At 33.8% G+C, this 14609-nt stretch overlaps 1 non-coding gene across 1 annotated transcript; it reads right to left on the bottom strand.

The window, feature by feature from the left end:
* Positions 1 to 7727: 7727 nt before the first annotated feature.
* LOC136307277 (small nucleolar RNA U2-19) lies at positions 7728 to 7806 on the bottom strand. Its single transcript, XR_010725934.1, has one exon. It is a non-coding gene; the product is annotated as a small nucleolar RNA U2-19 (small nucleolar RNA).
* Between the last annotated feature and the right edge of the window lie 6803 nt (positions 7807 to 14609).

The following is a 14609-nucleotide window of genomic DNA, read 5'->3' as shown; positions in this document are numbered from 1 at the left end:
TAGTCAATGACACCCAGGCTTAATATGAAGGAAGACACTTGTTTATATTAAACTATTGGCTTTAGAGGCAAACATCTAAGTGAACCTAAATATCTAGGAGCCTCTGGAACATGCTCCTAGGACAGAGGTTTGTGGGGACCATCTTGCTGCTCTCCCTTGCAGTGCTGAGAGCCACAGTGTCTCCAAGAAGGGAGCTTTTACACATGTCAAAGACTAAAAGTATCAGTAATGTATGTTTTTATAATACTATAAAGAAGTGCATTTTAATTTAATTTTATTTTATTTTATTTGTGACAGAGAGAGAGAGACAGAGAGAGAGACAGGGACAGGAGAGAGATGAGAAGAATTAATTCTTTGTTATGGCATCTTAGTTGTTCATTGATTGCTTTCTTATATGTGCCTGGACTGGGAGGCTACAACAGAGCAAGTGACCTCTTGCTCAAGCCCACAACCTTGGGCTCAAGCCAGCAACCCCACGCTCATGCTGGTAACCTTGGGATTTCGAAACTGGGTCCTCGGCATCCTAGTCCTATGCTCTACCACTGTGCCACTGCCTGGTCAGGCACGAATTGCATTTTAAAATTTCTCCTTCCTCTTAGAGTTTATATTAGATATTTTCAAATCAAATCCTGGAAACGATTTTTGTCTCATTCTTAATCAAAGCAAGCAACTGGATTTTTATTAGTGAAATACTTATTTCCATTGCAAAAATGAGTTATAGGCATTATTTTTATACTAAGTAATACTGAAGAAAAAATAATTAAAATTTCAAAGTCTAGCAAGAAAGCAACACCCTTTTCTACCTTATTAGCACAACGCTGCTATTTCAATGGTCTTGGTCCTTAGGGATAGATCTTAATGGATGTCAAGTAGAAAAGCCTTGTTTCACATTTTCCCAGGTTCAATTGCAGTTTAGTAAGGTAGGACATATAACACATGTTCAGGGTAGTGTGACTAAACAGAAGCCCACTCTGGGGAACTTTGAGGAACTGGAAAACATCTTTCTTCTGGGAAACAATTTACTTTCTTAAAAAAATGAAAGAAAGAAAGAAAAGATAAAAAGAAGTCCTGAAATGAAGGAATAGAGAAAACAGAAAAGTTACTGGCTTATTATAGTTTTTTGTGCTTTAGCAGCTACGCATATATTTACTGACTTATTCAATAATTATTTATTGCCTGTCAAATTTGTTGCCAAATACTATGAAATATTTCAGCAATAAAAGATGAAAAAGTCATTAGTCCATACCTTCAAGAAGTATATGTGAGAAAAGAGGAGCTTATTCAGTGCAACGGGGGCAATAGAAACCAAAAGAAGAAAAAAAAAGACATAGGCTAGGGAAGGTACTGCAATTGTGACTTTCTAGTGGGTGATGTGTAAAGTAAAAAAAAAAAAAGGAATAAGCCTGACCTGTGGTGGCGCAGTGGATAAAGCGTCGACCTGGAAATGCTGAGGTCGCCGGTTCAAAACCCTGGGCTTGCCTGGTCAAGGCACATATGGGAGTTGATACTTCCAGCTCCTCCCCCCTTCTCTCTCTCTGTCTCTCCTCTCTCTCTCTCTCTCTCTCTCTGTCTCTCCCTCGCCTCTCTAAAAAAAAAAAAAGGAATAAGGAAGAAAAAGGAGAGAAGGAGGAAGGGAAGGAGGGAGGGAGAGAGAGAAGGAGAGAGAAAGGAAAGAAAGAAAGAAAGAAAGGAGAGAGAGAGAGAAAGAAAGAAAGAAAGAAAGACAAACAACCAAAGAAGAATCATTTCTCTCTAGAGAGCTATGAAGAAGCCAGATCCACAGAATTTACTGTGCTACGTTTAAAATTCCTCTTTGTATATACTTCATTATGTTACCTCACCATGATGCTAAATAAAAGTTTTGATAACTGACCATGGTCAATTAGGAAAATGTTCATGTTATATAATTTTTTGGAGACTAACAATGTACACTAGCAAATTTAAAATTATTTTACCAGTTGTACTTGTTTAATCAATAATTTTTAAATGTATAAATCATGAGCCAGTTTACTTTCTCCATCCACTGCACCACTGCCTGGTCAGCAGTTTACTTCCTAATAATACCTATTGCACAAAACACTAGATTATAAAAAATAGCTGTATTTTATAAAATTCATTTGACATCAGTTTGAAGGAAGAATTGAAGAAAAGTCAAAGAACAAAAATTTTGTCTAACCAAAATGAAGTGTGATGAAATCATCAATTAGAATAATATTTGAGAAGACCATCAACTGGGGCATGTTTAATGTTTTATAATACAAACCATTCATACTTTTATTTTTTACTGTTTCTTTTATAAAGCTAAGAGAACATTAACTATAGTGAGTAGAAGAACTATGCTCATAGATTGTTTTAATCTTCATCTTCTAAATGCAAATGAAGTTGAGATGAAATCTCATTTGAAAAGGCAAAAATACTTATACAAGGCAAGAATATGTATTAAAATATTGAAACAGAAAGCATGTTTTCTACTGCTTGTTTTATTTCAGATTAAGTTAACTTGGTTTTTAAGTAAAGAAAAGTGATTCAATATATTTGTGAAAACAAAAGAGGCTCATTTGGAACAATTACTTGGAACTTAAATAAGTAATCATATTTAGTAAAAACATAAGTGATAAATATTATAGATCAATCTTGTTTTATAAATAGAAGGTCAAATATATAAAAATTGAGTGTTAGAAAATAAACATCTAATAATGTTTAGATGATTAAAGTAAGAAATTAATGCTCATTGAGAAAAGTAAGTGATAAATAATGCCCCAAAATAAATTTGTGTGGTGTCTAGAGAGATGGAGACATATCTGAGAAAAAAAGAGTAAACACAGGACGAGAGAAATGGATTACATTATCTAGTGCCTTCCTTAAAGATCTTTTTGAGGATTATATTAAAGCGAGGTAGATATGCACACTCAGTAGTTATGTTTATTTGCAATAGAACATTGAAATAAATGAATATAGTTACCACTTCATGGCTAGTCAATGGAGCAAAAGAGCATTTGCCAACAGAAATGAGCTATAACTATTTAACATTTAATATCTAAATATGGTTCAAACATGATTTAATTAAAATCTATGAGAGGATGCATACATGATAATTTCTTCAGATAAAAAAATGATTGATCATTTGCCTAATCCCTAATAGCTTACTAAATAAATTATGAAGTGATTGAAAGAAAATATTATAGAAATAAGACTTTTTAAATTTATTTACAGAAAATGTAATATGAGCATATTAAATAATACTAAAGCTGAATAAAAATCAATAGTGTATGAATTCAGCGGAGATAAATTGATTTTTTTTCAGAGCAACAGATTGACATATATCTGAGTAAAGAACAATAAAAAATATAACTATTTCATAATGGTCTACTATATAACATTCAAAATCACTTTTAATATGGTTAATAACTTCCTATATAGTTAGCAGATTGCAGCGGGTTCTAAAATGGTTCTTTACTTTCAAGATAAGATGTTTCAAAGGGTTGACTGCAAAATGAGCTAATGAGGCCTCCCTTTCTCCTGATGAATGAGAATATTTTCTCTGGGATATTAATGACTTCACCTACACTCTTTTTGTCTTTCCAGTAGCTATAGTAGTAGTGCAGCACTTGTACTATTTTCCTCTCTTATAATTAAGAGCTCAGTAGTTCAAGGAAATAGCATAGTCTTTAGTGGGTACAGGGAGTTGTGGTTCTCACTCCTGTGACAGTAGCTGGATTAAAGAAACAATGGTAGCTCAAAAATGAGTATTGTTATTAAGCTATAACTGATAATTTAATGCCATAATGATAACTTAGATTTGTTGTTATTTTAGTTTTAGTGATTCATTTTCAAAGTTAAGCCATAGAAGAAACATCTTACCACTTCTCTACAATTTTACATAGTTACTATGATTATTATTATTAAATATCTTTTCTAGTGTCATCTTTTTATTTCTGACTATTTGCAATATAACTTACATGAAAAATATTACTTAATCCCTCCAATAAGTCTATGAAGTAAACAATATTGCTAATACCATTTGGAATCACCCACTAGTATTACCAAGAAAGAAAAAGAAGCCAAAAGTTTTTATAGCATGCTTTGTTAAAAACATTAGTGACAGAGCAAGAAATGAATGTATGTCATGCTAATACATCAAAATAATACAAACAAACAAACAGCCTTGAACTATTGAAAAAGAGGGAGGAAGCAGAGAAATTATATTAAATAAATCAAGACCAAGACTGCTTCTATATTGATTTATGGAAAATAGCCTTGACAATTTTTTAAAACAAATATCCTAGAACTCTTCCGTCAACCACTAATTGTATTTGATTTTGAACACAGGTTTTGGGATGAAAGAACAATATTCTTAACTTTAGCTGATGCAGATAAAATTAATCATCTATAATCTCTACACATTTTCTAGTAAAATATTTGTGCAGTGAAATAAAGTAGTTTAATATTTTTATTTTTTTCCTTTTATAATTTTGAATAAATTTGGGAAGAAAAAACTTAAAATATATTTCAAACTTACTTTAATGTTTATAAATAGAAACATGGGCAATAAGTAAACTGGATTCTGGAGTGAGATCAACTGCCCTTAAATCACATTTCTGTCACTTCTAGCTGTGTGACCTTTAACCCCACTAAAATCAGCGTCCTCATTTGTAAAATGAGTAAACTCTTGTAAAGTCACTGACAGTATTACATAGTTACACTTGTAATGCAAGTAGAACAGTACATGACATATGGTAAGCCCTCAAGTGAGCAATAACTATTATTATTACTATATATACCACTAAGAGCAAGATGTGTTCTGGAAACTTTTAAATATTAATGTACTCAAATAACTTATCCAATGCACAGATTAACATTTCATCCTTGATTACAATTAATGCAGGGGAAATGTTTTACAGAAGTGATAAAGTGTCTAAAGTCACCTAGAAACCTATGGGCAACATTTAACAGTTTTATGTTTAATGTAAAGGCACTCATTTAATCTAAAATTTGTATATCTTACCCACACAAACACATATACATATACATATACATATACATATACATATACATATACATATACATATACATACATCTGAATGCAATGGACCACCAAAATAATCTGTTGGCTCTTTCAGAAGTATATCTATTTCCACTATCACTCAACAGGTACTGAACTCCCGTTTCTTTTCTGTGAACGGTTCATGGAAAAAAAGTCTTTTATAATGTTATTCCCTCTACACTGACTATTTGATAAATGAAGATTGAATACTAATAATAAATTATTAACTTCTAGGCAATAAGGTATCTCAAATGCTGTTGAATCCTCACAAGCAATGCTAAGGCCTATATGATTACTTAATCAGATCTCAGGGGATCGTTAAGAATACCAATGAAATGGAAATTAACTATGTTTTATATCTTCAAACATATCGTGGTTTCTTCTTAGTATAACCGTTTCAGGCAGAGGTATTTGTGGCCATTAATTGGATACTTGAATATATATCAAGTCTTTTTCCCCCAAAGGGAAATGCTTAACTTCTAGATAGTCAATGCCTGTTAGCCATTTATTTTATTCATGGCTTGAGTTGAACTTCCAACCAATTACCTGTGTTATTCTGTAGGAAAACAATCATTCAAATAGGAGAGAGAAATCAACTAACCACTGTTCCTCACAAAATCACAAAACCTTGAAGACTGAAGTGGTAAATAAATTAAAATCCTTAAGTAGTCAAGATTTAAATTATCAATATTCTATGAATCTCAGACATTTGCATTAGAGTGTCATGTAAGCTGCAGTAACAAACAGATGCTGAAATTTCAGTGACTTATTACAGAACATCTGTGCAGATGTTAGTCTTTGTGGGTGGTTTGACTTACAAAATATTTCAGGCACTCAATTGGCCATTTAGCCATATTCAGCATTGATGTTCAGGGTCAGCCTGTCCTTATCTGCATAAGGCCTAAATTGCAACCTTCAGTTTCTACTGAAGGAAGAGGAAATTAGAAGATCAAGATTACATGGGAGGCCCTGGCTGGTTGGCTCAGCGGTAGAGTGTCGACCTAGTGTGCGGAGGACCCGGGTTCGATTCCCGGCCAGGGCACACAGGAGAAGCGCCCATTTGCTTCTCCACCCCTCCGCCGCACTTTTCTCTCTGTCTCTCTCTTCCCCTCCCACAGCCAAGGCTCCATTGGAGCAAAGATGGCCCGGGCGCTGGGGAGGGCTCTGTGGCCTCTGCCTCAGGCGCTAGAGTGGCTCTGGTCGCAACATGGCGACGCCCAGGACGGGCAGATTATCGCCCCCTGGTGGGCAGAGCGTCGCCCCATGGTGGGCGTGCCGGGTGGATCCCGGTCGGGCACATGCGGGAGTCTGTCTAACTGTCTCTCCCCGTTTCCAGCTTCAGAAAAAAAAATGAAAAAAAAAAAAAAAGATTACATGGGATATTTTCATGTTCCACCATGAAAGCAACATTTATCATTTCTTCTCAAATGTATTAGCCTGAATTCAATCACAAGACATCTGCAGTCTAGCCTGGAAAAGATACTATGGCCATGTGCACTAAAATTAAAAGACATGGATTTTTTTCCCCCATTTTTCCAAAGCTGAAAACAGGGAGGCAGTCAGACAGACTCCCGCATGCGCCCAACCGGGATTCACCTGGCATGCCCATCAAGGGGCGATGCTCTGCCCCTCTGGGGCGTCGCTCTGTTGCATCCAGAGCCATTCTAGTGCCTGAGGCAGAGGCCACAGAGCCATCCTCAGTGCCTGGGCCAACCTTTGCTCCAATGGAGCCTTGGCTGTGGGAGGGGAAGAGAGAGACAGGGAGGAAGGAGAGGGGGAGGGGTGGCGAAGCAGATGGGCGCTTCTCCTGTGTGCCCTGGCTGGGAATCAAACCAGGGACTCCTGCATGCTAGGCCAATGCTCTACCGCTGAGCCAACTGGCCAGGGCCAAAAGACATGGATTTTGATGAAACACTAGAAAGCATTGCTGATGAAAATATTTATCAGAATATGCCCATTAATGAAAGGACCTTAACTAATACATTGATGTAAAAGATAAAATAAGTTTAAGTAAAAGACTGAACAGAACTAAGCATAATTGGAGGAAGATGCATGTATTGTCATTAGTGAGGGTGGTGGCTGTTTATATGTTTTTATGTCTTAACTTCCACTGCTTTTCTCTATGACCACGCTTTACCAAAGTGGGAAAACCAGTAAAGGGAGAATAAGTGATGAATTTTGTATAGATACAACCAACTTCTCTTTGAAGTTCTTCAAATATCAAGCATAAATTCAATTTAGAACCTTGCCTTTATTCTCTGGTCAGTATTCCCTAGCTTAAAAAATATTTTCATAAACATACCATAATTAACACTAAGTAACAAGTTTTGTAGACATGTACTGACACTGAACTCAGTAAAGATAAAGCCAGATCATACAGAAAGAGTCAAGAGACCCCTGATGGCAAAATAACTTCAATTATTAATTATCTTGAGAAGATTTTGAGTTTCATCACATTCATGTACGCATATTGATTGTACAAGTGCCTTTATGTTATACACAAAAATGTTAAATGTTGCCATTTGGTTTCCCAGTGACTTTTTTTTTTCCTTGTCAATCTTGAGCTCAGAACAAGTGTTGAAACTTTCATACTTACAAAGATCAGTAGTAAAGTCCTCAGTTATCACTCTCACCTTTACAAACATACACACACACTTATTTTAAATTAGTTTATACTTTTGCTTCTCAGAACTATAGAGATTATGCATCTGGTAAACTGAAAGTTCTTCTGATGCTCAGATTGGCTATTTTCATAACTGATCTACTTCTAAGAGCAGATTTCAGAGAGCCAAGTTACTTTATTTTTTATCATTTATAACTTCTGTTGAATATATTTTTTCCATTTATTGTTTATATTACAATAAAAGATAAAATGTCAACTTGTTCATTGAATAAATTATTTGTGTACATTGATATATAAAACTTTCAGGCTTTGATAAATGATTGGGAGATAAAATTTTAGATGTTTTCTTTAGACAAATATGAGATTAATAGCTGATGTTTGGGAGAACAATGCTATATTCCTTGAAGTCAATAACAGATAGGAGCAGAAAAAAAATTTAAAAGTTCACTAAGTGAGCTGGCAAAGTGAAATTCTAGTACATGTGAGGAAAGATGATGAAAAAACTCAATAAGTATTCTTAGACAAAATGAAAATAATAAAAAAATCTGAAAGTGAGTGAATAATAATAATCAATATAGCCTGACCAGGCGGTGGCTCAGTGGATAGAGCGTTGGACTGAGATGCAAAGGACTCAGGTTCGAGACTCCGAGGTCGCCAGCTTAAGTGCAGGCTCATCTGGCTTGAGCAGAAAGCTCACCAACTTGGACCCAAGGTCGCTGGCTCGAGCAAGGGGTTACTTGGTCTGCTGAAGGTCCGCAGTCAAGGCACATATGAGAAAGCAATCAATGAATAACTAAGGTGTCGCAATGAAAAACTGATGATTGATGCTTTTCATCTCTCTCCATTCCTGTCTGTCTGACCCTATCTATCCCTCTCTCTGACTCTCTCTCTGTCCCTTTAAAAACAAAAACCAAAAAAACAACAAAAAATTAATATACAATTAGGTTTTAGCTCCTTTACTTATTATTCTTCTTGTATTTTATAATGACCTTCCTATGGACTAGATAAATTTGGAAATCCTTTTGGAAGATTGGTGTATGGTCATATGGGTTCATTATTTGGTTTTGTCACATTGAGTACTCTCTTCATTATACTGGGAAACAGTCTTACTTCTTTCCTGTTAACATTTCCTGATACAACTGAAGAGTTAAATATTATATGTGATGTCAGAAAATTCATTACTAAATATACAATTCATCTTATTTTGATAGATTATAAAAGATGGTAATGATTTACTCAAGAAAAACTACTTTTTAAGTAATATTAACTGAAAATTGCAATAAAAAAACAAACATGAATACCAACTGAAGTTTGCATTGATAGTGTTTATATATTTCATAACTACAGGGATCTTGAAGTGGAAAATACTTGTGTTTGAACATCAAATAATCACGATGTCAGATCTTAGTTCTTTAACTTAATCATGTGACTTAGAATAAATTGTTAAGTGTCAATTAAAAATGAATTTGTTGCCTGACCTGTGGTGGTGCAGTGGATAAAGTGTCGACTGGAAATGCTGAGGTCGCCAGTTCGAAACCCTGGGCTTGTCTGGTCAAGGCACATATGGGAGTTTATGCTTTCTGCTCCTCCCCATTTTCTCTCTCTCTCTCTCTCTCTCTCTCTCTCTCTCTCTCTCTCTCTCCTCTCTCTCTCCCTCTCCCTCTCTAAGGGAGCTTACAGTCTCTCCCTTTCTTCTCTCTAAAATTAATTAAAAAATTAAAAAAAATAAATCTTTAAAAAAATGAATTTGTCATTTATATATAGTATAATTAGGGACTGCATGAGATAATACATCTTGCATGCTTTTTACATTGCCTGGTATTTCTTGGCTGCTTGCTAAATAGTAGTATCGATTATGGTTATTTTATTATCTTTGTGTTTATTACCAACATGTCACTTGCTGCTGAAATACACATATCATTTTATCCTTGGTTTGTTTCCAATATTAAGTGAAATAGATACATATATCTTTAAAAATATGTTTGGTAACCTCTATTTTCTAAGCATTGACATACTTTTAAGAGTTATTTTAGATAAAGATTTTGACTTCCTCCTATGGCCTGCCCTACACTATTATTTGAGAAAGAAGTGTGTGTGTTAACTTTTATACATAGTGTCAGGCTTTGACCTCAAAATGCAGGGCTTACAGTTTTTTCCCACATGATAATTTGATAAATACTATATTTCTTAGTACTGAACTAGTTTGAAATAATATATATATTTTAGATCTATGTAACATAAAGAAAATATGGCTCCAGGCTCCAATCTATATTGCCTTGTTATTATAAAATTTATTCTTTATTAAGAAATGTGAAAAGTTTGTAAACACTTCTAAAAACTGGTTACTTATTATTGATATCTATTAACCTATTGATATATTCACATTACTCCATAAATATGTGCCTCAATTAATTAAATTTTGGGAAAGCTACTATTTACTCATAAACATTTTCAGAGTTTATTCTGTGTAGTAAACATTGTTCCTCGTAGCAAAATATGACACAGTGATGACAGAGTTATAGTTCTTGTCCTTGTGGAGTTTACAGACCAGAAGTAGGACAGGTGGATATAAGGATAATTATATTTCACAGAATAAGTTTCATGTGATACAGAACTAGAGCAGCAGAATCTAAATCATATTCTGCAACTTTTTATGTTTCAAATGAGTATTGTTATTTTTGGATTATAATATTCTGTTATTACATTTCATTGTAATACATATTTTTAACATTTTATTATTTTTTAAACATTTATATATTGCGATAGTGAATGGAAAGAAATCTATTACTGTAGTTACAATCATACAATCATACAAATGAAAATAACTGAATATGTTTAGGATATATTAATGGACATTATACCATTACGTCTGTACAATTTGTTTAGTGCATATCCCTTATGTTTTCAGGTTGGCACAACGAAATCATTAAACATGATGTCCCCGACAGATGTCTGTATATAGTAATTTCACAGACAAATTTGTAGTTTTCATGAACATGCTGTCCCAACTATTATAGCTCTACTAAAGTTTTTGGGTATGAGCCCTAACATCTTTATCCATGTTAGAAAATGGAAAGATGGATATTCAATTGTTGTCTGAAATTACCAATTTAAAAGAAGAAGGTTAGCTGATTCCATGTTTTGGAACTAGGTCATTTGACCGATCTTGAAATTCCAAGAGGCTTTTCTAGGTTGGTATCAGTTAGGAAAATCTAGTGAGAATATATATTTCTAGGAGATGAAAATGCTTTAGAAAACTTTGAAAACAAAACCTCATTCTAGAACAGCTCCTAAAACACAGAGTCTTTTGAATGAACCTCATGAGTTATCCAAGCAAATCAAACCACAGCTTTGGGGTACTGCTAAAAGAGCATCCAAAATGCTGCTTTCTGTGATAGCAATTTGGCACATAGTTTAGTCATCATAATACAAACTTTTCTGTTTTTTTCCTGTCTATTAAAAAACCAACAGGAACTATTTGTTTAGTAGCTTTTGTCTTTGTTCTCTTAAACTTGCTTCTTATAATCTGTTAAAAACTAGCACTGAAGAGAGCGTTCACGGTTGATCTGCAAACCTGATTGTTTAAATGACGCTTGACCTTAATTGGGGAGTTAGAAATATGAGTAAAAAATTAGAGTGTTCAAATTTGTTTGGACTGCAAATCTTAATTATTTCTTCTGTGCTCTGAAAAAGTCATCAATAGAGAACAACAACAACAACAAAAAAAAAAACCAGAAGCAAAAACTAAATATGAAAGATAGATATTTATGGTTGGAGTTGTACAGCAGTTAGCACTTTCTAAAACACTATATAACATAAAAAAATTGTCCAAAGTTCTCGTTATTTAATTTTATACCTTTATCCCATACTTATTTATTTATGTAACAAATAAAAATTAAGTACACATGAAATGACTAAAGATGTTTCAGATTTCTGTGTTATAAATGTGGAATACAAAAGTATATCTTAATAGGAACAAAATAAAGTCAATTTTTTCCTCTGCCAGTTATAAGTGGGGGCGGGGCACCTTAAACTACCACGTGGATAGATTTCTGAAACTGTATTGCTGTTCTTAACATGCTGTACTCCTATCACAGTGAATCCATCCTCGAGTTTGACTTCTCATTCTTTTAGCAATTAACACAATTTATCAGGTCATGAATATGCAACAAAAATAACCCTTGACAGATTTTTCTCCAACCTGGTTATAAAACCAGGCTTCATTTTTCCATATGGCATTCCAACTGCTGGCACAATTGTTTTATTTCACTTAGCATTGACTGCCCTATTACTGTCTTCCATTGTCTCTTTTATCAGTGTGTGTCCAAATTAAGCATTTCTGCCACTTAAAGCAGAATTATTCAATTATTTTATTTTATTTTTTTTAGTGACAAGAACTTTTGAGCAACTGGGTGAGTTTTAAGTGAAGAACTGAAATTAGACATAGATATCATTGCGTGACAAACCAATTATATAAATGCACTATGAAAGTATCATTCTATATTTCATGCCTAAGGTATAAACGTTTTCTATTGCTACAGCTTCCATCTTGCATTATTAACATAAATAGTGAAGTTGAATATAAAGAACAGGAAAGTAGCAAAAGGAAGTTTAAATTTATCTTTAGTACTGTTAAAAACCTGCTCTCTGAACAGTGGTAAGCCACATAGTCCTGCATTTCAGTTTACTCAGTCTACAAAAAATGTGTGATGTCTGCTGTTTGTGTACTTGCATCAAAGGGATTAGAAGACTGCGAGAGTCACCACATAAAATGTTTTTGACTTATTGAACATTTGGAACAGCAGAAGCCAGGGATGCTGTATTATTAGTTTGGTAATTTTTTAAATAATAACAGGCCTTCACAGTGCTATTTCTTTTCATGTAGTTTATAACTTAAATTTAAAAATCAGTGCAACTTTAGGAAAAATGTAACTGAACAAAATATTAACCTACTTAAAAGCTCAACTGTTGTAATTCTCTGTTTATTTTAAAATCAATGAGTCAGTAGGAAGCAGTTGTTATCTTGAGGTAGACAGATTTTGGATTTTCTATTTTATCAAATTTTTAATATTATTTAATTGTCTTAGTAACAAATTACAAAATAATATGATATTGAAAGTATTTGTAAAAATTAGATTAAAAAGTAATGGCTGTTGAAAATCTACAGATGCATAAGATAAATTGTCATGGATATGACACAAATATGACATGCATATGTAAAAATGGCTGCATTTAAGAAAGAATTTTTAAAAAGATTACAGTATAATCTTGCAGTTGGAGCATCTCTAGTAAAATCACTGTCTTTTGTAGCACCTACTTTAAATGACTATAAAGTTATACACTTTGTGCACAAAGGCTTGTTATACAGAGATACACCCTGTCCACTGAGCCCTGTAGTGAGTGAAGATGTGCAAGTATTATGCAAGAAGCTCTGTATGTCTACAACAGAACTAAACTAATATTAAATCTTAATGATAAGCCACCCCTACAGGTTGCTGTCCCTTCTGCATCATTGTATTTAAAATTCAGTTGGTATGTGACTTGCTGGTGTCTAAACGTCCTTGCTATCACAACATACTGCAAACCATGCAATCAATAGTTAACATTAGGTTTTTGATGATTCTTGGGACATAGAGTCTTCCTAAGTGGTTTCAAATGCTACATTTTGTTTATACTAAAGGTGGGTTTTCATTTTGTTCTTGATGCCATACCAATGTGTGCCCTACTGAGTAAAGATTAAAGAATTCAATTGAAAGGAAAAAATATGTATAGAAAGGCTTTTACCTGAACAACTTGACAATTTTGCCTCTCTCAGAAAATGTGGCCATTGTGAATGTTCTCTCTTGACTTTTTTATTGTTTCCTTCCCTGCTTGGATAAAAAATGCCCGAGAAGCAGTTAAGAATGTGACAGTCACAGTAAGTGCTTATTCTCTGGTTACATTCACTGATGGTTTCTTAGACTCTAAACTGGAAGCAGCACACCTCAACTCACTTAAATATTTCCTCCACATCTTCAAACTAAAATTTCCATTAACTAATTCCTAAATTGTGTTATTTCATACCATGACTTAGACTGCCAGTCATAATGGGAAAACTAAAAAAAAAAAACGAAAACAAAAAAACAAGGGAAGATAGAAGGAATAAATTAATTAGTTAATCAATGATGTAAGATATATAGGTTGGACAAATTCATAGGGCCTTCTTTTAACAATCTCAACTATAGAATTTGACAGTCTCTCCTCAGTTTCAAAATCGTACATTTAATGTTGATTTATTATTTATTTTTATTTTCTATTGAATTTATTGAGGTTTCATTGGTTAATAAAACTATACAGGTATGAAGTATACAGTATTAAAATGTATCTATTGTACAGTGTGTTTATCATTCAAAGCCTAGTCTCTATCTGTCACCATTAGTTTATTTTTTAAATCAACATATTTTACTAGGACTGAACAACTATCAAATATTCAAACAAAATTTAGTTTAAATTAAAAAAAAAACCCTGCAATGATTTAATAAATCATAAACACACAACCTCAGTGTAGTTACCATTTTTGCAATGCATTGGACATTGAACCACGTGTCTACCTGAAGATTGTGAGAATGAGGTCTCCTGAGAAAGATATATAGCAGCGGTAAGGTGAGAGTTAATTGGAGCAAACTACAATTATGTCCATGCTTCATCTTAACACATGAATCTAATTTGAAATTTCAGCTTAGTTCCAATAAAGAGAGAAAAGACCCCATTATCCCATGAAACATGGATTACATTACAACACGTTTCCTACCAAAGGGGGAATTTTCTTCATTACTTAATACTGAAGTGCTGAAACCATTAGCATCCCCTTTTAGACTTAAAATAAACATGTGTATTATGTGCCTGTCTCCCAGTGGAGGTCCCAAGTGGTGTCACTTTGCACTATGGATCCATTAGTAACAT

This window comes from Saccopteryx bilineata, chromosome 5 (genome assembly GCF_036850765.1).
Source record: "Saccopteryx bilineata isolate mSacBil1 chromosome 5, mSacBil1_pri_phased_curated, whole genome shotgun sequence".
In the NCBI taxonomy this organism is placed as follows: Eukaryota; Metazoa; Chordata; class Mammalia; order Chiroptera; family Emballonuridae; genus Saccopteryx; species Saccopteryx bilineata.
This window is presented reverse-complemented; position numbering and strand designations above follow the sequence as displayed.